Raw genomic sequence first — 20,186 nt, 5'->3', positions numbered from 1 at the left:
TAATAACCAAGAATTGTTGGATAGTCTCTAGAAGTCTTTTATTATCCATGCCTGCAGTGCTGGCATCCCATATGAGCACCAGTTAGAGTCCCAGCTGCTCCACTTCTGATCCAGCTCTCTGCTATGGCCTGAGAAAGCAGTAGAATATGACCCAAGTGCTTGGACCCTTGCATCTGTGTGGGAGTCCTGGAAGAAGCTCCTGGCTCTTGGCTTCAGATTAGTGCAGCTCCAGCTATTGTGGCCGTCTGGGGAGTGAACCATTGGATGGAAGACTTCTCTCTCTCTCTGCCTCTGCTCTCTGTAACTCTGCCTTTCAAATAAATAAATCTTTTTAAAAAATGGTATAAATGTTCTATGGTATAAGAGTCTGGGCTACATGATGTCTCTAGAGAAGAGATAGGATACCTCTTGGACAATTTCTCCCAAGCTATAGAACTACAGTGCTTGTAACAGGACTTGGATGTGGACAGATCTTGGGTTGTTGTTAGAAGCAAAATCAGAGACCTGTTTTTTGACCATCAGGGAGCCCCGTCTGAGGGATATTCCACCTCCATCTGGGAACAACCAGGGAAAGGTCTATGGAACAGAGGGCATTAACTTTGGGGTCATGCTTAAATAACGAGTATTTTGGTAGTATCAGCATTGGAACCAGAATGTGCAAGTCTTAGGCTGTTAATGAGCAGAGCAGATTCGATGTGAGGAATCTTTTGTTGGCTTCCAACTTTGGTCTTATGGAAAGAACTATAATGACTAGCATGAGTGCTTCTTAATTTATCTTGCTGCTGAATGGGAGGCAAATCTGATCACTCCACAGATACATTATAGTGATTATCAGTAATGAAGAACTTTGCTATTGGGCATTGGCTAGTCCTACAATCATCTGTGCTTTCAGGCCTTGGTGTTCAACAAAATTTTGTGAGGTAGACAAATTTGCTGTCCAGATGGGCAGACTACCCCATCCTATTACTCTCTGTGGGTGGCAATCTGTCGCTTTCTTGAGGACGAACACTTCCTAAAGTCAATAGAACTCTTGAGATAGCTTTTGTTCTTGTTGTTGTTTTAAAAGTAAACAGACACCTCTGATTTCAAGGGGGTGTTTTTCATAGGGATTATCCATTGCCTTAAGAAAGAGGCTGCTATGGAGTAGGCAAGCTTTGGGAGATATTTATTCATCTTCCTAATGATTCAAAAACATTGTCAGAAGCCCTCTAGTGGAAGGACTCAGAGCTACCAGTATGGTCAGTCACTCAGGATGGGAGGCATGCCAAGAAAGACAAATTGACTAAAGCTGCCACCCGCAGTGCCTGCATACTACATGAGCTCTGGTTTGAGACTCAGTTGCTCCACTTCTGATCCAGCTCTCTGCTATGGCCTGGAAAGGCAGTGGAAGATGGCCAAGGTGCTTGGGCCCCTCATCCATGTGGGAGACCTGGAGGAAGCTCCTGGCTCTAGGCTTCAGATTGACACAGTTTCCGCCATTGTGCCCTTTTGGGGAGTGAACCAGCAGATGGAAGATCTCTCTCTCTAAGCCTCTGCCTCTGTCTTTCTGTAACTCTGCTTTTCCAACAATTAAATAAATTTAAAAAAAAGACAAATCGACAAGTATAGAGTGCAGTTACTGTTATAGGGTAAGTAGAATTGAGAATCTTCATTATGAAGACACAATCTATGTATCCTGTGTCTCTAACTCTTCAAGTTTTCATTTCAGTTTTCAGCAAGAGTCCTGGAGACAGTTATTAGTATCTGTATGTCACAGGTGGGCTCAGAAGATTATGGTGTTTGGTAGAGTTTCTGCCAATACAGATCACCTTTGATCACCAGGTTGACTTGGGGTCACTGGGTAGGGCAGTGTATTCACCATTTCATACTGTCAAGGTGAATCCTGGCTCTGTTTATGGAAAGGTAAACATTTTTGAGCTTGTTTATTGGACTGTGTTGGCTTTTACAGTCTGACAGGCAGCCAACTTATCTGTAAATCACAGTGATAAGAAGTGCGCCTTCTGCCTGCTCCCTTAGAGCAGATTCTTGGAGCAGTTTGTTAAGATGTCACTTTTAGAAGGGTCTTTAATTTTCATGTGAAGAACTCAGTAAAACATTGGGTCTTTTTTGTCCACTCTGATTTCATTCACTTCATTTTTTAATTTCTTCAAAGACTTATTTATTTATTTGAAAGGCAGAGTGAGAGGGTGAGACATATATTTCATCTGCTGGTTCACTCCCCAACAGCCAGAGCTGGGCCATTCCAAAGCCAGGTGCCAGGAAATCCATTCTGGTTTCCCATGTGGATCACAGAAACCCAAGTACTTACCATCATCAACTGCCTCCTAGGAATACTGGCAGGAAGCTGGATTGGAAGTGCAGAGTCACCAGGACTGCAATCAGGCACTCTGATATGGGATGCAGGTGACCTGAGCAGCAGTTTAACTCACTGTACCACGACACCCACTCCAATGATTCACCTCCATTATAACTTAGATGTTTGGTTCCCATAGAAAGAACACTGTCTGGGTAAATAATCCTTTCAAGCTATAACACTGATCAATCATATTTTGAGTCTTAATTCCTCCCATACTTGTTGCTTGCTATTAAGCAATATTTTAACCTCTGTAATTCATTATTGCCTTTCCTATAAAATGAAAGTAATAGTACAACTCTTAAAGTTGTTACAGAAATGAAATAAAATGATATAAAGTTCTTAGCTCAGTTCCTGGTAAACTATAAGCTCTTGGAAAATAGCTATGATGATCGCAAATAATATTAGGGGAGGGAAACTCTATCAAGTTTAATTTCTTGTAGCCCAAAAAGCTGGAAAATGGACTCAATTTTCTTATTGTAACTGAACAAGTATTTTGGGATAATGTGCAATCTTGGAAAATGTCAGTGGGTTGAATTATAAGGTCAAATTTAAATTTTCTGCAAATTATTCTAAATCAGTATAAATTATTAATTATAACTTTTCCAAAGGTGGAATATGATAAGAATTTGTTAAATAGACACAGAGACATCTCTGTCTTTTATTAACCTATTAAAATAACCATTTGGGAGTCAGCCAGGGGGTTTAGCTGCCCTTGAAATGCCTGAATCCCACTTTGGAGCACTGGTTCCAGTCCCAGCTGCTCTGTTTCCCATTCAGCTCCATGCTAACGCGTCTGGAAAAGAAGCAGAAGATGGCCCAAGTACTCAGGCCCCTGCCATCCACGTGGGACACCCAGATGGAGTTCTGGTCTCCTGGTTTTGGCCTGGCCCAGACCTGGCCCATCTTCAATCATCTGGGTGGTAAACCAGCCGATAGAAGGTCTCTCTCTCTCTCTTTCACTTTGCCTTTCAAATAAATAAATCCATCTTTAAAAAATAAAAATAATCATTTTAATGTGTCTTGTGCATCCGATTTTCTACAGACATCCCAACTTGCAGCTGAGGTTCTCCTCCCACACTCACCCTTGCCCATATCCACAATGATTACGACTAAGTCCCTGTATCTGTTTAAATCACAGAGAGCATCTTTTGGCATAAGTAGAATCTTGTTTTATTCTTGCTATTTTGGATTGTGACTCATGTCTTCTTGTTCCTTAAAATTATAGTCACAGGGTTAGATTTCCTGTGACATTTGCTTGTTTGGGTTGAGTATTGTCTACTTTTCAGCTTCTGAGAAGGATGTTCTGCTATCCAGAAAAATTTAAATCACAGATATACAGTCCCATCTAGAGAAATATTAGCGATGAGAGGAAGGCTCATAGAGTTTCGAGAGCAGGCCAGGTGCAGAGTCTGGGACATATTCCAACTTTTCCAGGTTGTTTGGCCAAGGGCAAGTCATTCCCCCTCTCTGAGCCTATTTCCTGACCAGCAAAATGGAAAGATACAAGATTACTACATATATGTGGAGCATTCAGAAGACTCTAAATTTATAGTAAAATCTCAACATAGGTTGTCTGTTGTTGTAAGTATGTTCCTGATTGTTATAATCTGGTAAGGTTATTTGAGACAACATTGTGCTATAACAATAAGGCATAAAGAACAACTGGCCCCTCCACTCCTATGCACACTATTACTAAAACATTGGATGCAACTCCTGAGAAAGAGATTTATTATTACAGAGCCAATACAGTTCTACCAAGTCCAGCTCAGACACCAGCCACCCTTCCACAGTCTTCTGATGACTCTCTCTGACCCCAGTATCATCCCCTGCCCCATTTATCTTTCACACTGACACCAGAGTCATCTCCACAAAATGTCAATATGCACATGACATGCCCTAGCACAAACGCCCTCCCACGCTGTCTCAGTCTATCTTGTACTGTTATAAAAAGATGTCATAGACTTGGTGTATTAGTCAGCTTTTCATTATTTTAACTAAAACACCCAAGTGGAACTTTTTGAGAAAGGAGAGTTTTATCTCAGCTTATAATTTGGAGGTTCAGTTTAGGACTAGGAGATTAGTCTGGCTCTGGTGGAGATGGGCCAGGGTAAAGTGGGTGTAGAGGAATAATCACATCGTGAGTCAGGAAGCAGAGAGAGCTGTTAGGCCAAATTCTGTTGAAAACCACCTTCTGAGATCAAGCCCATAGTGACCTAAAGACTTCCCACTACGCCCATCCTCAGATACAATAGTTAGATCAAGTCTCCACCCTTAATCTGCCAACCCTTAAAATAAGATTTCAGTTTTAACATCTGTGTGACTTTCTGGAACCAAGTTCTGTTCTCTATAACATGCCACCCCTTGTTCCCAAAACTCATATTCTTCTCACATGTAATACAATCATTCCATCTCTCAAAGTGTCAACATCTTAATTCAACCCAACACTAATTCCTAAGTCTGCAGTCCAAAGTCTCATCTGAGACTCAAGGCAAACTCTCTCAGCTGTGAACCTGCACAATCAAAAACAAGATACATACTTCCAAGATACAGTGACAGGATAGGCATAGGGTATACACTTCCATTCCAAACAGGAGACACAAAGAAACGGAAAGGATCAATCAAACCAAAGCAAGACTGAAAATCAGCTGGGCAAACATTAAGTCCTAAAGTTCCATGTCCAGTATCCTGGGCACACAGTGTTGTGGGCTGGGCTCCCAATGGCTTGGACAGCCCCCACATATCTCTTTGCTGGTTGCAGTCCATAACTTCAATTCTCACAGGTCGGAGGCTCAACTCTGCAGCTCTACTAGGCATTGACCTGGTGGTGACTCTGCAATACATCTGGCCCCTTATTTCTGCTTTGCATTAACCTAGTGGTGGTTTCTCATTGTGCCTCCACTCCTGCGACCAGTCTCTGTCTGGGCCCCATTTTTCCAAAACGTCCTTTGAAATCTAGGCTGAATCCTCCACACCTGCATGGCTGTTCTCTGTGTCTGCATGCTGTTGTTTGCAGCTTTTCCCAGCTGGCCTGGTGCACTGCTTGAGCTTTCCATGGTGAGTGGATTGCTGGCATCTCTACTTTTCTGGAGTTTCTTATGTATCTCCATTCTCACAGCTTTCCCATGCATTGCTCCACACAGGGGTTTCAACTCCACAGCACAACTCCCCCTGTCCTCCCAGGCTTTCCTCTGAAATTGTGGTGGAAGGCACCATGACCCCATAACTCTTGCCTTCTGCATGTCTGCCAATATCAGTATCATGTGGGCAACACTGAGATCTCCAATCATGGCATTATCATATTAGAGTGGAGCCCCACCCTCCAATATCCCCAAGTTGGGAATTGAGTTTCCAACACTTGAACTTTGGGGGACACATTCAAACCATAGCATACATATGCATACGCTAGGCTTCAGTTATATGGAATTACTTTCTATTATCCAAGTGTAGTTCTTCCCTTTAAAACCATGGTGATGTGCATTTTGCACTTTTTACCTAGAACACTCTTCTCTGTCCTAAACAGGCTAGCTTCAATTCACCTTTATTGTCTTAGGTTAAGTGTTATCTGCTTTAAGAAGCATTTCTTGAATTAATAAGTTTGAGTTAGGGGCCCTGATGCTCCTGAAGTATCCCTAAATGTGCTGTATTTATCAGTATTCCCTACTAGACAAACAATGTATGGTGTCTGCACTTTTATCTGCTTGCTTCACAGTTACACTTCCAAAATCTGGCATACAACATGACACATTGTAGGCACTCAATAAAAATGAATTAAATGAAGAGTGGTGTTAAATCTCACAGGTCTAAAATCATAAGAATTTACCATCGACATGAATTTTGGTGAGTTGGAGGCTCATGGTGACCTTGGGGGTAGTTTCAGTGGAGAAGTGGCAGTAGATGCCAGTCCCAAGAGGGCAATGAGGAAGTAGAGATGGGAAGTCCATTGGTTTGTCATATTCTTCCTAACTCTGTCCCTGGACAAGATGTTTTGATCGGCCAAGAGGTAGAATAGGCAATGGAGGCAGGAAAATATTAAATGCCTGAGATATCAGTATGTAAAGAATGATGTCCCAAAGAGGGGCAAAGGTGTTGAGGCACCAATGTAAGAGCTAAATTCTCCTTTAGGCACAAAGTACGGTGCGTACGAACCACAAAAATGTTTTAATTTTCATTTCTCTTAAAATAAAAATAAAAACTATAACCATAAGGAATCTAATCAGGATCATGTTCGTTTTTATATCAACACAGTAATAAAATATAGTTTTTAATATTATTTAATAGTAGAGAGGACCATATAAGCAAAAGTGTCCGAGGCCCATGGAAAATATAATGTAGCCACAGGGGGCTGGCGCTGTGGCTCACTTGGCTAATCCTCCGCCTGTGGCACCGGCATCCCATATGGGCGCTGGGTTCTAGTCCCGGTTGCTCCTCTTCCAGTACAGCTCTCTGCTGTGGCCCGGGAGGGCAGTGGAGAATGTCCCAAGTGCTTGGGCACCTGTACCCGCGTGGGAGGCCAGGAGGAATCACCTGGCTCCTGGCTTCAGATCGGCGTAGCTCATGCCGTAGTGGCCATTTGTGGGGTGAACCAACAGAAGGAAGACCTTTCTCTCTGTCTCTCTCTCTCTCTCAATGTCTAACTCTACCTGTCAAATAAATAAATAAAAATATATAATGTAGCCATGAGCGATTTTGAAAACTTTACAAACTAGTCCTGCCCCTGAGATTCACTGTTGAAAATCTGGTCACCCACTTTCTTCTCTCAGCCTTCAGTCCTCACCCTGGCTCTCTCACAGTTCCTGGATTGACCTGAATAGGCAACCATGTCCTCTGATAAAAACGGGACCGTGGTCTGGAAAGGTCTTGTCAGATGTGCCCGACAAAGCTGAAGGCAACAGATTTTCTCAAGATTTTCACAGATATTGGATTCAGTCTTGGGATATGTCTACTTGTTTTTGTTTTTGCCAGGATAGACAAGGACTACAAGTAAACACACTATCTACCTGGAACTGTTGATAAAAAGAGAGCAAGCGAGTGAGAGGGAGAGAGAATGAGAGAGCGCCCAGCAAAGCTCTGGCAATGCATCACAGTATCTGGAAACAAAAAGTGCTGACTGTTCTATGAAGCAGTTAGACATGACATAAATGGCTAGATGGATAAACAATGCAGGGGGAATAAAAGTGGACCCTGAACAATGATCAATTCCCTGCTAAGGAAACTAAGAGGAGAAAAGAACGCTCATCAGAAAACAGTTTCATTTGCAGACTCATTTCCCAACACAGTAGCCCTTGTTTCAGATAGAGGTCTAATTTGCTTTAGATATCACAGAATATCAACTGGGAAATTTTCCAGTTTTGCAAGAAGTTCAGCATTTTAGAGGAGGTGAAGTTTCTCTGTAGCTCTCCATATGGGAGGAGGGCAAAAGTTAAAACAAAGATTTTTTTGTTTCTCAGAGTTTTCCCTTTGGCAGTTACCTGCAACCAACACCTAACAGGACAATAATTTGTGGGAGATGGAGCCAAAAGCTTCCATGTTCCCACACCCTCATGCTATGGTTATAGTGCAAATGTTCTATGAGAAACTCTGCAGTTTTTCATACTAAGTCATTAATCCATTCATCCCTTTAAGCTCATTCACAAGGTCCAGATGCGAGTGATATTCACTTACCCTAGTGGTTAACATGCCCACATGCCCCATTGAAGCACCTGTGCTTGATTCCTGGCTCCAGTTCCTGACTGGCTTCTCTCCGATGCTGACCCTGGGAGGCAGCAGTGATGGCTCAAGCAATGGGGCTTCTGCCATATGCCTGGGGGGACCTAGGTTGCTATCTGGATCCTAGCTTTAGGCCCGGCCCAGTCCTAGTTATTATGAGCATCTGGGCAGTCACAGCAAGTGGGAACTCTGTCTCTTTTCCTCTCAAATAAATTTAAAAACACAATAAAACATTCCATTCTTGCCTGTTTTGTTAGCACTTTTCTTTAAAGTCCATAGATGTTAGATGCTTAGTTGTTTATTGTCTCTCATTCTGAAATCAGACTGTAATGTCCACAAGAATGAGGAGTTTGTTCTTTTATCTACTTCTGTGAATTTATTGCCTAGAACACTGACTGGCATTGCTAAATAAATATTTGTTGCATGATTTTGCTGAATGAATGAAACTATATTATAATTCTGAATCTTGGCCAAATTACTAAAAAGTACAGCCCAGGACCCCTATTCAAAGCAATTTTATTATCATTTTCCAAGAATTTTATTTTCAAGTATTTGTAAAGACAGATTAAAATTAATATGGGAATGCAAACACCTTTCTTTAATAATAAAAACCACAACATGAATATGTGACATAGCATTTCTGAGTTCTGTATAAACTTCTTAAGAGCTTTTTATTTTGAAAAATTTGAACTTCACTGGAAATGGCAATTGCTTGAATTTGTCTTAATTATCTTCTAAATATTGCATCTTCTACCCTTTCTGTTGTTTTTAAATGGTAGTTCCTTGATACAGTCTAGAGCCCTTCCTAGGGAAGGTTAATCTATTTGCAATAATCTCCGCACACGTTCAAAGGCTTGTTGGCCTGTATTGACATTTCAAAAGAAAACACACTTGGGGTCCGGCACTGTGGCATGGTGGGTAAAGCCATCTCCTGAAGTGCCAGCATCCCATATAGTCCCTGGTTCGAGTCCCTGCTACTCCACTTCCGATCCAGCTCTCTGCTGTGGCCTGGGAAAGCAATAGAAGATGGCCCAAGTCCTTGGGCCCCTGCACTCATGTAGGAGACCCAAAAGAAGCTCCTGGCTCCTGGCTTTGGATCCGCACAGCTCCAGCTGTTGTGGCCAATTGGAGAGTGAATCAGCGGATGGAAGACCTCTCTCTTTCTGCTTCTCCTTCTCTCTGTGTGTAACTCTGACTTTCAAATAAATAAATCTTTAAAACACTTGGAATCTGAACCAAATCAAATAACTCTCCAGGAATGAGCCATATGGCTTTGTGAAATAATCTGGTTGATAGAGTTCAGCCTTGAGAGCAGTAGGTATTGAAAGTTACTTTCTTAGTCCATTTCCTGTTGATAAAACACAATTCCAAAGTCCATGTAGGTTATAAAGAAAAGAGGTTTACTTTGGCCCACAGCCTGGACCAAGGTTGAAGGACCACATCTGGTGGCATTCTTGCTGGTAGGGTACTTGGGCAGCTCAGGTGATCACATGGCAAGAGATAGGAAATGCACTAGTGTGGATGTGTGTCCTACTCTCCCTATAAAACCACCAATATTCAATCATGAGGCTCTGCTCTGATCGCCTTATCTAATTCTAATCACCTCTCAAAGGCCTCATATCTAAACACCAAAGATGGATTAAGTTCCTATTCTCTTACTACCTCACAACAGGGATTAAATGTCAACATGAATTTCAGAGGGGATAATACATATTCAAATTATAGAAGTCATTCTGTATAATGACTGTCTCTTGATGCCTGGAAATCCATAATGAAAAGTCATTCCTTTGGGTCTCAAAATACTTCTTAATCTTTTGAGTTTTATAATTTTTTGAAAAGTAAATACTCCAAGCCCTTACTTACTATTCATATGCCTTCAGGAGCCACTTAAGTTTTATGAATTAGTGAGTTGGGGTATAGTAACATGACAGGAGACAGTTGATGGGCCTGTGCCTGTATCTCCCAATTTCTAGCCAGTAGAAACTTAATACTCTTGATTTAGAAGGATAACCACCTAGCCAGCAATAGTGGGGCATGAGTTAGAGAAAGAGGAATGGGGAGAATGGGAAGTTGTGGTAGTGGTGTTTGAAGCTAAGATTGCATAGTAACTTTCTTTAGTAAGCATAACATCCATTGCCCATATCCAGGAATGAGGACATCATTCTGATAGGAATTATATAGGAAGAATGACTAAAGAGCCCCTAAGCCCAATCTTGGTGCCACTTCTTGCTCAAGTCTTAAATTTTCCTGTGAGAACTAGGGTTCAGAATGGTGGGAGCAGCTTATTTCTCTAAAGAAGCAGAACATCTCAATTTTTATGGGACACATTCTAGTGGTGGTGGTGCTGTAGACTGAGTGATCATAAGAGTCTGTTTGAGAGTAGAGGAGAGTGAGAGACTGAGTACCAAGATAAAAGGGCTAAGAGTCAGGAAAAGGAAAGGAGTGCCTAGCCCTGCAGCAGGACAGTGCTTGGGGCATGGCTTCTGGAATGGAAGGAGTTGGGTGAACAGTAGATGGAAATGACAATAAAGGAGGAGCAGAGGGCAGAGCATGGAAGCATAGACAAATCTAGCAAGGGCTTTGATGCAGGCACACGCGATTAGCAGGAAGGGTGACCAGAGAGCTTGCAGTACAGGCTAGCATAAGCCAACCTCAGTCTGAAAAAGCCAACCTTTGCCCTGTGCTGTGGGAAGAATAAAGAAACAATAGCAGTTTGTAAAGGATAATAGTGAGACCAAGTAGAAGGCATATGAGTTTGGGTGTTTTTGATGGTGACAATAAAACTCAAATGATAGTGGCTTTAAATAGAAGTTGGTTTCTCTCTCACACACGTAAATCCAAAAGTCTGAATCCAGAGACTGATAGAAGTTCTGCCTCATCAAGACTTCAGGGACTCAAACATTTTCCAATTCAGAGCCTGAAGATTCATCCAAGGCATGAATGAAAATAATAGAGGATCCTAAGGGGTGCATGGAGGAAAACAAAAGAGTAAGTTATAAAGGATCCCTTATTGCAATATCTGAAGAAACATAGCTACAAATCTGTAGAAGTTCCATAGATGTTTCTGCTTACATCTCTTTGGCTACACCAAGCTGTCAAATAATATAAGCTACATCCTGGCATAAAATATACCCCCCAGATTCTATTGATATGAAAGAAAGAGATAAGGAGATTGGAAAGAAATGAGTGTTTTATGACCACAGGACATTATTTTAGTAATCCAGGTGAGAGATGATGGTGTTGGAGGTGGGAAAAAGTGGCAAGATTCTGGATAGAGTTTGAAGTAGAGGCAAGAGGATACACGGAAGCACTGGTTGTAGGGTGTTAAGGAAAAAGAATAGTCAAAAATGTTGAATTCCTTACTTTAACTGAAAAATGGAATTATTTTTATGGAGCAGGCTTAATGGTGAAGACAGTAAAGAGTTTGGTTTGGGGGAAATTTAGTTTTGAAGTAAGAATTAGACAACTATGTGGAAATGTCAAGAAGGCAGCTGGATATACAAGGCTGGAGTTAGAGGGGATATTTGACTTCAAAATAAAAATTTTGAATATATCTGCATACATATGGTATTAGAAATGATGCCATTTGTGGTGGGCATTTGGCACAGTAGTTAGGTTGCCACATGGGATGCCTGTATTCCACATAGGAGTGCCTGGTTCAAGTCTCAGCTCTCCTGCTTCTGATACAGCTTCCTGCTAATGTACACCCTGGGGGACACTGAGTGATAGCTCAAGTACTGGGGCACCTGTCACTCATGTGAGAGACCCAGTTGAGTTCAATTTGTTCTAGCCACTGCTGTTGGGGACACTGGGGAAATGAACCTGAAGATCTATCCCCCTACTCTCTGTTTGCCTCTCTGTCTTTCAAAAAAAATGAAAATAAATAATAAATACAAAAGATTTTTAAATGCAATAACAAATACAAATTGTTTTACAATGCAATTTGACAAATTTGTCAATAAAGCAAATGCAGGTAGGAAAGAACCAACATAAAGGACAAAGTCCAGGTCACTCCAATATTTTAAAGGTAATTTTAAGGATGAAGATGAATGAACAGCAAAGAAGGCAAAGAACCAAGATAGTAGGATCTCTGGAAGTCAAGAAAATGAACTATTTCAAGAGGAGTGAGTGATCTACTGTGTCAAATGCTGTTGATAAGTTGAGTAAGATGAAGGTTAGTAATTGACCATTGGATTTGGAAAGTGAAGATCATTAGTGATTTTGACAGAGTGAGATAGTGAGGATGAAAGCTAGCCTGGATAGGGCTCAAAAAGAATGAGATGAGAATACAGGAGGGTGAATACGGACAGTTATTTTCAGGCATACATCTATAAAATATAGCAAATAAAAGGAATGGTGGTTGGAGAATAATTGAAGTCAGAGAGTTGAAGTTAAATTTTCTTTTTTTTTAAAGGTGGAGCATATTGCAAGATGTTTTGTGTGTTGATGGGAAAGATCCAGTGTAGAGGGAAATTTTGATGATGTAAGAGGGGGAGGAGAGAGTTACTGGAGTAAAATCCTTAAGGAGATGAGAGGAAATGGTGCCCAGTGCACATATGGAGATTTTGGCTTCAGAAGGAAGCACAGACAATCCACCCAGCAGGGAAGGCAAATTACAGAACAGATGCAGGTAGGCAGTAGAGGAGGTGGTGGGAGTTAATGGAAATTCTCCCTTGATTGCTTCTATTTTCTTATCTTCAATAAGAATTCAAACTCATCAGCTGAGAGTGAGGAGGAGGGGGGAACTAGAGATTTGTGAAGAGAAGGAGAAGTATGAATAGCTGTGTATGAGTCTGGATGAGGAAATGAACTATGAAAATGTAGTGAGATTGCTGAGATGGGTATGGACCTATTTACACTAGTATTCATGGATTTAAAGTGGAAGTAGCCATATGAGGATTGTGAGTTGAGTTAAACAGGAGCTGGAGTTTTTCCAGGAGAATAATGGGGGAACAGAGAAGAAGGGAGAGGAGGAGAGAGGAAGAGAGGGGAAGAGCTGTTAGGGAGTATTTAGTCACAAGAAGGGATTATGAAATCTAATCTGGCCAAGAGAGATGATAGTGAGTGGCCATGTCAAGTTCTTGGATGAAGTGGATAAATTGTAGCCTTTCTCAGAAAAGTTGGCAAATTGCAAAAATAGACCTTGCTACTTTTTAATGTGGTATATTAACATGTGCTAACTGATATTAAAACAAAGCTCAAATATCACTGGCATAAAAAACAAAAAGTCATTATAATAGAATTTGGGTTGACACCAGCTCTTGTCCACAGTCATTTAAGGAGTCAGGGTGATGACAGTTGTGTCAACCTCAATATGTGCCATCTGGAAGTTGTCCAAGGCTTTCCCACATCAATCAGTCAACCAATAGGAAGAAAGAACATATTTTTTTTCAAAGAAAACTTTTACTTAATGAGTACAAATTTCATAAGTATACCTTTAGGAATATAGTGATTCTTCCTACCATATTGACACTCCCACCCCACCTACTCCTCCCTCGCTCACTCTCAGTCCCATGCTCCATTAAGATTCATTTTCAATTAATTTTATACACAGAAGATTATCTCTACACTAAGTAAAGATTTCAGCAATTTGCACACACACACACACAAAATAAAAAAAACTGAGAACGAGTTTTACAGTTTATTCTCATAGTACAACTCATTGAGGACAGAGGTCCTGCATGGGGAGTAAATGCACAGTGACTCCTGTTGTTAATTTAACAATTAACACTCTTATGTATGATATCAGTGATCATCCAAGGCTCTTGACATGAGCTTCCAAGTCTATGGAAGCCTTTCGAGGCCACAATCTCTGTCAGTACTTATACAAGGCCATAAGCAAAGTGGAAGTTCTCTTCTCCCTTCTACACCCTTCTTTGATAGTCCCTTCTTTCCACTGGGGTCTCACTCACAGAGATCCTTCATGTAGGGCATTTTTTTTACCATGGTGTCTTGGCTTTCCATCCCTGAAATGCTCTCATGGGCTTTCCAGCCAGACCAGAATGCCTTAAGTGCTGATTCTGAGGTCAGAATGCTATTTAGAGCAATTAGCATTCTATGAGTCTGCTGTGTGGACTGCTTCCCATGTTGGAACATTCTATCCTTTTTAATTCTATCTATTGTTTTTACCAGACACTTGATCTTATTTACATGACCCCTGTAACACTTAATCTTATCTGTATTATCAATTTAACATTTAATATGATCATACAATCCAGCTTAATGGGATTAGGAGTCCCATGGCAAGTTTTTAGCTGTACTCTTAGAAGTTAAGTCCATAGGAATGTATGCAGAACTATACAGCTTTACAGTTACAAACTTCCTCCTCACTCTCTTATTCCCACTCTTACTTTTTAGTGGGATCTATTTTCAATTGACTTTATACACATATCATTAATTCTATGTTAAGAGTTCAACCAATGGTTTTAAGAAGAAAAAAAAAACCTATTCCTCAACAGTTAAGACAAGGGCTGATCAAGTCATTACTTCTCAAAATGTCAAATTTCACTTCTACAGGTTTCCTTTTAGATGCTCTATTAGTTATCACAGATCAGGGAGAACATATGGTATTTGTCCTTTTGGGACTGGCTTATTTCACTAAGTATGATGTTTTCCAGATTCATCCATTTTGTTGCAAATGACTGGATTTCATTTTTTTTTACCACTGTTTAGTATTTCATAGAGTACATATCCCATAATTTCTTTATCCAGTCTTCTGTTGATGGGCCTTTAGGGTGATTCCATGTCTTAGCTATTGTGAATTGAGCTGCAATAAACATATGGGTACAGATAATTCTTTTATTTGCTGATTTCATTTCCCTTGGGTAAATTCCAAGGAGTAGCATGGCTGGGCGTATGATAGGACAATATTTAGATGTCTGAGGTATCTCCAAACTGTCTTCCACAGTGTTTTTACCAGTTTATATTCCCACCAACCATGGATTAGGGTACCTTCCCCACCCCTATATCCTTGTCAGCATTTGTTTTTTGTTAATTTCTTCATGAAAGCCATTCTAACCGGAGTGAGGTGAAACCTCATTGTAGTTTTGTTCTGCATTTCCCTGACATCTAGTGATCCTGAGCATTTTTTCAGTGTCTGTTGGCCATTTGTATTTCCTCTTTTGAAAAATGTCTGTTTAAGTCCTTTGCCCATTTCTTAACTGGATTGTTTGTTTTGTTGTTGTGGAGTTTCTTGCTCTCTTTATTTATTCTAGTTACTAATCCTTTATCAGTTGCATTGTTTGCAATAATTTCTCCTATTCTGTCGGTTGCCTCCTCACTTTCTTGTTGCTTTTGCAGTACAGAAGCTTATCAATTTGATGTAATCCCATTTGTTAATTTTGGCTTTATTGCCTGTGCCTCTGGGATCTTTTCCAAGAACTCTGCCTGTACCAATGTCTTGCAGGGTTTCCCCAATGTTCTCTAGTAATTTGATGGTATCAGGTTGTAGATTTAGGTCTTTATGACATTTTGAATGGATTTTTGTGTAAGGTGTAAGGTAGGCTTCCTGCTTCATACTTCTGCATGTGGAAATCCAGTTTTCCCTGCACTATTTGTTGAAGAGACTGTCCTTGCTCCAGGGATTGGTTTTAGCTCCTTGGTTGAATATAAGTTGATTGTAGATGGTTGGATTTATTTCTGGCATTTCTATTCTGTTCCATTAGTCTATCCATATGTTTTTGTACTAGTACCAGGCTGTTTTGATTATAACTGCCTTGTAGTATGTCTTGAAATCTGGTATTGTGATGCCTCCAGCTTTGTTTCTGTTGTATAATATTGTGTTAGCTATTTGAGGTTTCCTGTGTTTCCAAATGATTTTCAGCATCATTTTTCTAGATCTGAGAAGAATGTCTGGTATTTTGATTGATATTACATTGAATTTGTAAGTTGTTCTCAGAAGAATGAACATTTTGATGATATTGATTATTTTAATCCATGAACATGCAAGTTTTTTCCACTTTTTGTATGTCCTTTTATTTCTTTCTTTAATGTTTTGTAATTACCATCATAGAGATCTTTGATCTCCCTGGTTAAATTTATTCCAAGGTATTTGATTTATCTTCTAGCTACCATGAATGGGATTGATTTTAGAAGTTCTTTTTCAGCCATGGTATTTTCTTTGTATACAAAAGCTATTGATTTTTGTGTATTGATTTTACATCCTGCTACTTTATCAAACTCTTTTATAACTTCCAACAGTCCCTTGGTGGAGTCTTTTGGATCCCCTATATTTAGAATTATGTCATCTGCAAATAGGATTAGTTTGACTTCCTGTTTCCTAATTTGAATCCCTTTGATTTCTTTTTCTTGCCTAATGGTCCTGCCTAAAATTTTCAGGACTATATTGATAAGCAATGGTGAGACTGGGCATCCTTGTCTGGTTCTGGATCTCAGTGGGAATGCTTCCAACTTTTCCCCATTCAATAGGACGCTGGCTGTGGGTTTGTTATAAATTGCCTTGATTGTGTTAAGGATTGTTCCTTCTTTTTTTTTAAGAACCAAAAGGCATTTATTTACAAGATTTCTTACTTGAGCAGCAATGAGAGTCAAGAAAGATACAAACAGTTAACTAAAACCTCACTTATAGTCTTTAAGCCAGTTTATAAAACAATTAGAGCAGCTCCTGACTCTTAGGTTAAAGATGTCTCTCTCAACACCCTTCAGTTGCACAAAGATATACATTTATAATCCAAGGCATCTGCGCAAACAGCACTGTGGCATTTGGCTCAGCTATTGTAGCCTCTAAGGCACTACTCCCTGTCCACCTTACATAGCTATGCCCTACTTCAGATTTCTTTGTTGGCTTCTTTCTCTTTTTCTCCTTCTTTGGCATTTTCCTCTTTTTCTCCTTCTCCAGCAACTCCCTCTTCTTTTTTCCCTCCACTGTTGACTCCTTTCTCTTCTTTTTGCTCTGTTTTCCCTTGATCTGCTCCATTGACACCTGCTTTCTCTCCTCCTTTGTGCTGAATACCGACGTAAACTGTTTTGTTATAGCCTTTCTGGTTCTGAGTGATTTCAATGGCCAAAAACTATTCTGGGGGCGAAGATGGTGTTTTCCTCAGTGTAACCCTGAGAACAATCTAGTCACAGCAAAGTACCATAGTTGAAGTCTTCCACAATCCCTTCAAACTTCAAGCAGAACTGCCTCCACTTCTCTTTTGCCAATTCTGATTTAAGTTCTTCTGGATCTAACACATCTGTCTTGAGTTTATCAAAAAATTTTTGGAACTCAGAGTAGATTTATTTGGTCATCCACTTTGGTGAGTTTCAGGAACTGTGGGTCAACTGATGAAATCAGCTTGTAATACACTTCAGCATGCTGTGTCGCTCTTGCGGCCCAAGCCATTTCAATATCTGGATCATTGCTGTAAGACTCTGCTGGGAGAGAAAGAGCATGTGCCATGGATGCCAGCTCCCCGGAAACTGGTTCATCGGTTCTACTACTAGCCTCCATGTTGGCACCAGAAAGCATGGTTTCATCTCTCCAGAAGTGATTTTTTTTTTCGCACTTCTTCCACAGTTGGCTGGAAAAGCAGAATGTTCCTTCTAAACCCAATTTGTTTAGACTTTTCATCATGAAAGGGTGTTGTATCTTATCAAATGCTTTATCTGTTTCTATTAAGATAATCAGATGGTTTTTGTTCTTCAGTGTGTAAATGTGATGTGTCACATTGATTAATTTGCAAATGTTGAACCATCCTTGCTTAACAGGGATAAATCCCATTTGGTCTGGGTGAATGAACTTTCTGATGTGTTGCTGGATTCAATTGACCAGAATTTTGTTGAGGATTTTTGCATCTATGTTCATCGGGGAAATTGGTCTGTAGTTCTCTTTCTCTGTTGTGTCTTTTCCGGGTTTAGGAATTAAGGTGATGCTGACTTCATAGAAATAATTTGGGAGGATTCCCTCCCTTTGAATTGTTTTGAATAACTTGAGAAAAATTGGAGTTAGTTCTTCTTTAAATGTCTGGTAGAATTCAGTGGTGAAGCCATCTGGTCCTGGGATTTTCTTTGTTGGGAGAGTCTTTATTACTGATTCAATTTATGTCTTGGTTATGGGTCTGTTTAGGTTTTCTATGTCTTCATGGCTCAATTTAGGCAGGTTGTATGTGTCCATGAATCTCTCCATTTCTTTTAGGTTTCCTACCTTGTTGGCATACAGCTCTTTGTAGTTGTTTCTGATTATTCTTTTTATTTCTGTGGTGTCTGTTACATTTCCTTTTTCATCTCTAATTTTATTGACTTGGGTCTTCTCTCTCCTTTTTTTGTTAATTGGACCAATGGTGTGTCAATTGTGTTTATTTTTTTTAAAAAGCCAGCTCTTCATTTCACTACTCTTTTGTATTTTTTTCGGGGGGGTTTCAATTTTGTTGATTTCTTCTCTAATTTAATTATTTCTTTTCTCCTACTAGTTTTGGGTTTAATTTGCTGTTGTTTTCCTAGATCTTTGAGGTGCATTGATAGTTCATTTATTTTGTGCCTTTCTAATCTCTTGATGTAGGCTTCAATTGCTATAAACTTTGTTCTTAACACTGCTTTTGCTTTTGTATCCAGTTTTTTTGATATGTTGTATTGTCATCTTCATTTGTTTCCAGAATTTTTTAATTTTCTTTTTGACTTCTTCAGTAACCCACTGTTCATTCAGGAACATGTTGTTCAGTCTCCATGTGTTTGTGTACGTTCTAGAGATTCCTGGGTTGCTGATTTCCAGCTCCATTGCATTGTGGTATGAGAAGATGCATATTAGGGTTTTGATTTGTTTGAATTTGCTGAGATTTTCTTTATGGCCTAGCATGTGGTCAATACTAGGGAAAGTTCCATGCACTGCTAAGAAGAATGTATATTCTACAACAGTGGGATGAAAAGTTCTGAAGATATCTGCTAGGTCTATTTGGTCTATAGTGTTGATTAACTCTGTTGTTTCCTTGTTTATTTTCTGTCTGGTTGATCTGTCCATTGCTGAAGGTTGGGTATTGAAGTCCCACATTACTACTGTATTTGAGCCTATATATCACTTTAAATCCATTAACATTTCTTTTAGATATCCAGGTGCCCTGTAATTAGGTGCATATATATTTATAATAGTCACATCTTCCTGTTGAATAGATCCTTCAATCATTATATAGTGTCCTTGTATCTTTTAATACACTTTGTGTTAAAGTCCATTTTGTCTGATCTTAGGGTGGCCCTACCAGCTCTTTTCTGTTTTCTGTTAGCATGGATTATCTTTTTCTATCCTTTCACTTTCAGTCTGTGCATCTTTGTTGGTAAGACGTCTTTCTTGTAGGCGGCAAATAAATTTTTTTTTCCTTTTGACAGGCAGAGTTAGACAGTGAGAGAGAGAGAGAGAGAGAGACAGAGACAGAGACAGAGACAGAGAGAAAGGTTTTCCTTCCATTGGTTCACCCCCCAAATGGCCGCTACAGCTGGCACGCAGAGCCAATCCGAAGCCAGGAGCCAGGTGCTTCCTCCTGGTCTCCCATGCAGGTGCAGGGCCCAAGCACTTGGGCCATCCTCCACTGCCTTCCTGGGCCACAGCAGGGAGCTGGACTGGAAGAGGAGCAACTGGGACAGAATCCAGCATCCCAACTGGGACTAGAACCCAGGGTACCAGCGCTGCAGGCAGAGGATTAGCCTAGTGAGCTGTGGCGCCAGTCAGATGTTTTTTGTTGTTGTTGTTGTTTTTTTTTTTTTTTTTGATCCATGCAGCCAGTCTGTGTCTTTTAACTGGAGAATTGAGACCATTTACATTCAGCATGACTATTGTTTTTTTTTTATTTTTTTTTATCTTTTATTTAATGAATATAAATTTCCAAAGTACGACTCATGGGTTACAATGGCTTCCCCCCCATACCGTCCCTCCCACCCACAACCCTCCCCTTTCCCACTCCCTCTCCCCTTCCATTCACATCAAGATTCATTTTCGATTATCTTAATATACAGAAGATCAGCTTAGTATACCTTAAGTAAGGATTTCAACAGTTTGCTCCCACACAGAAACATAAAGTGAAAAATAATAGATGATTTTTTTTAAATGATGATGAAATCAGATCAGACCTATTGTCATGTTTAATCCCAGTGAGAGTCAAGTTGGGAATTGATAATTTCTTTTTTTTTTTTTTTT

General features: G+C 40.1%; 1 pseudogene; it reads right to left on the bottom strand.

Annotated features, from left to right (window-relative positions):
• Window positions 1-16,848: 16,848 nt before the first annotated feature.
• On the bottom strand, window positions 16,849-17,516 carry LOC100352035 (protein PBDC1 pseudogene; annotated as a pseudogene).
• Window positions 17,517-20,186: the final 2,670 nt, after the last annotated feature.

This window comes from Oryctolagus cuniculus, chromosome 20 (genome assembly GCF_051225735.1).
Source record: "Oryctolagus cuniculus isolate XC-2025 breed Fujian yellow rabbit chromosome 20, ASM5122573v1, whole genome shotgun sequence".
NCBI lineage: Eukaryota > Metazoa > Chordata > Mammalia > Lagomorpha > Leporidae > Oryctolagus > Oryctolagus cuniculus.
The sequence above is the reverse complement of the archived record's forward strand: the minus strand, read 5'-3'. Positions and strand labels throughout refer to the sequence as shown.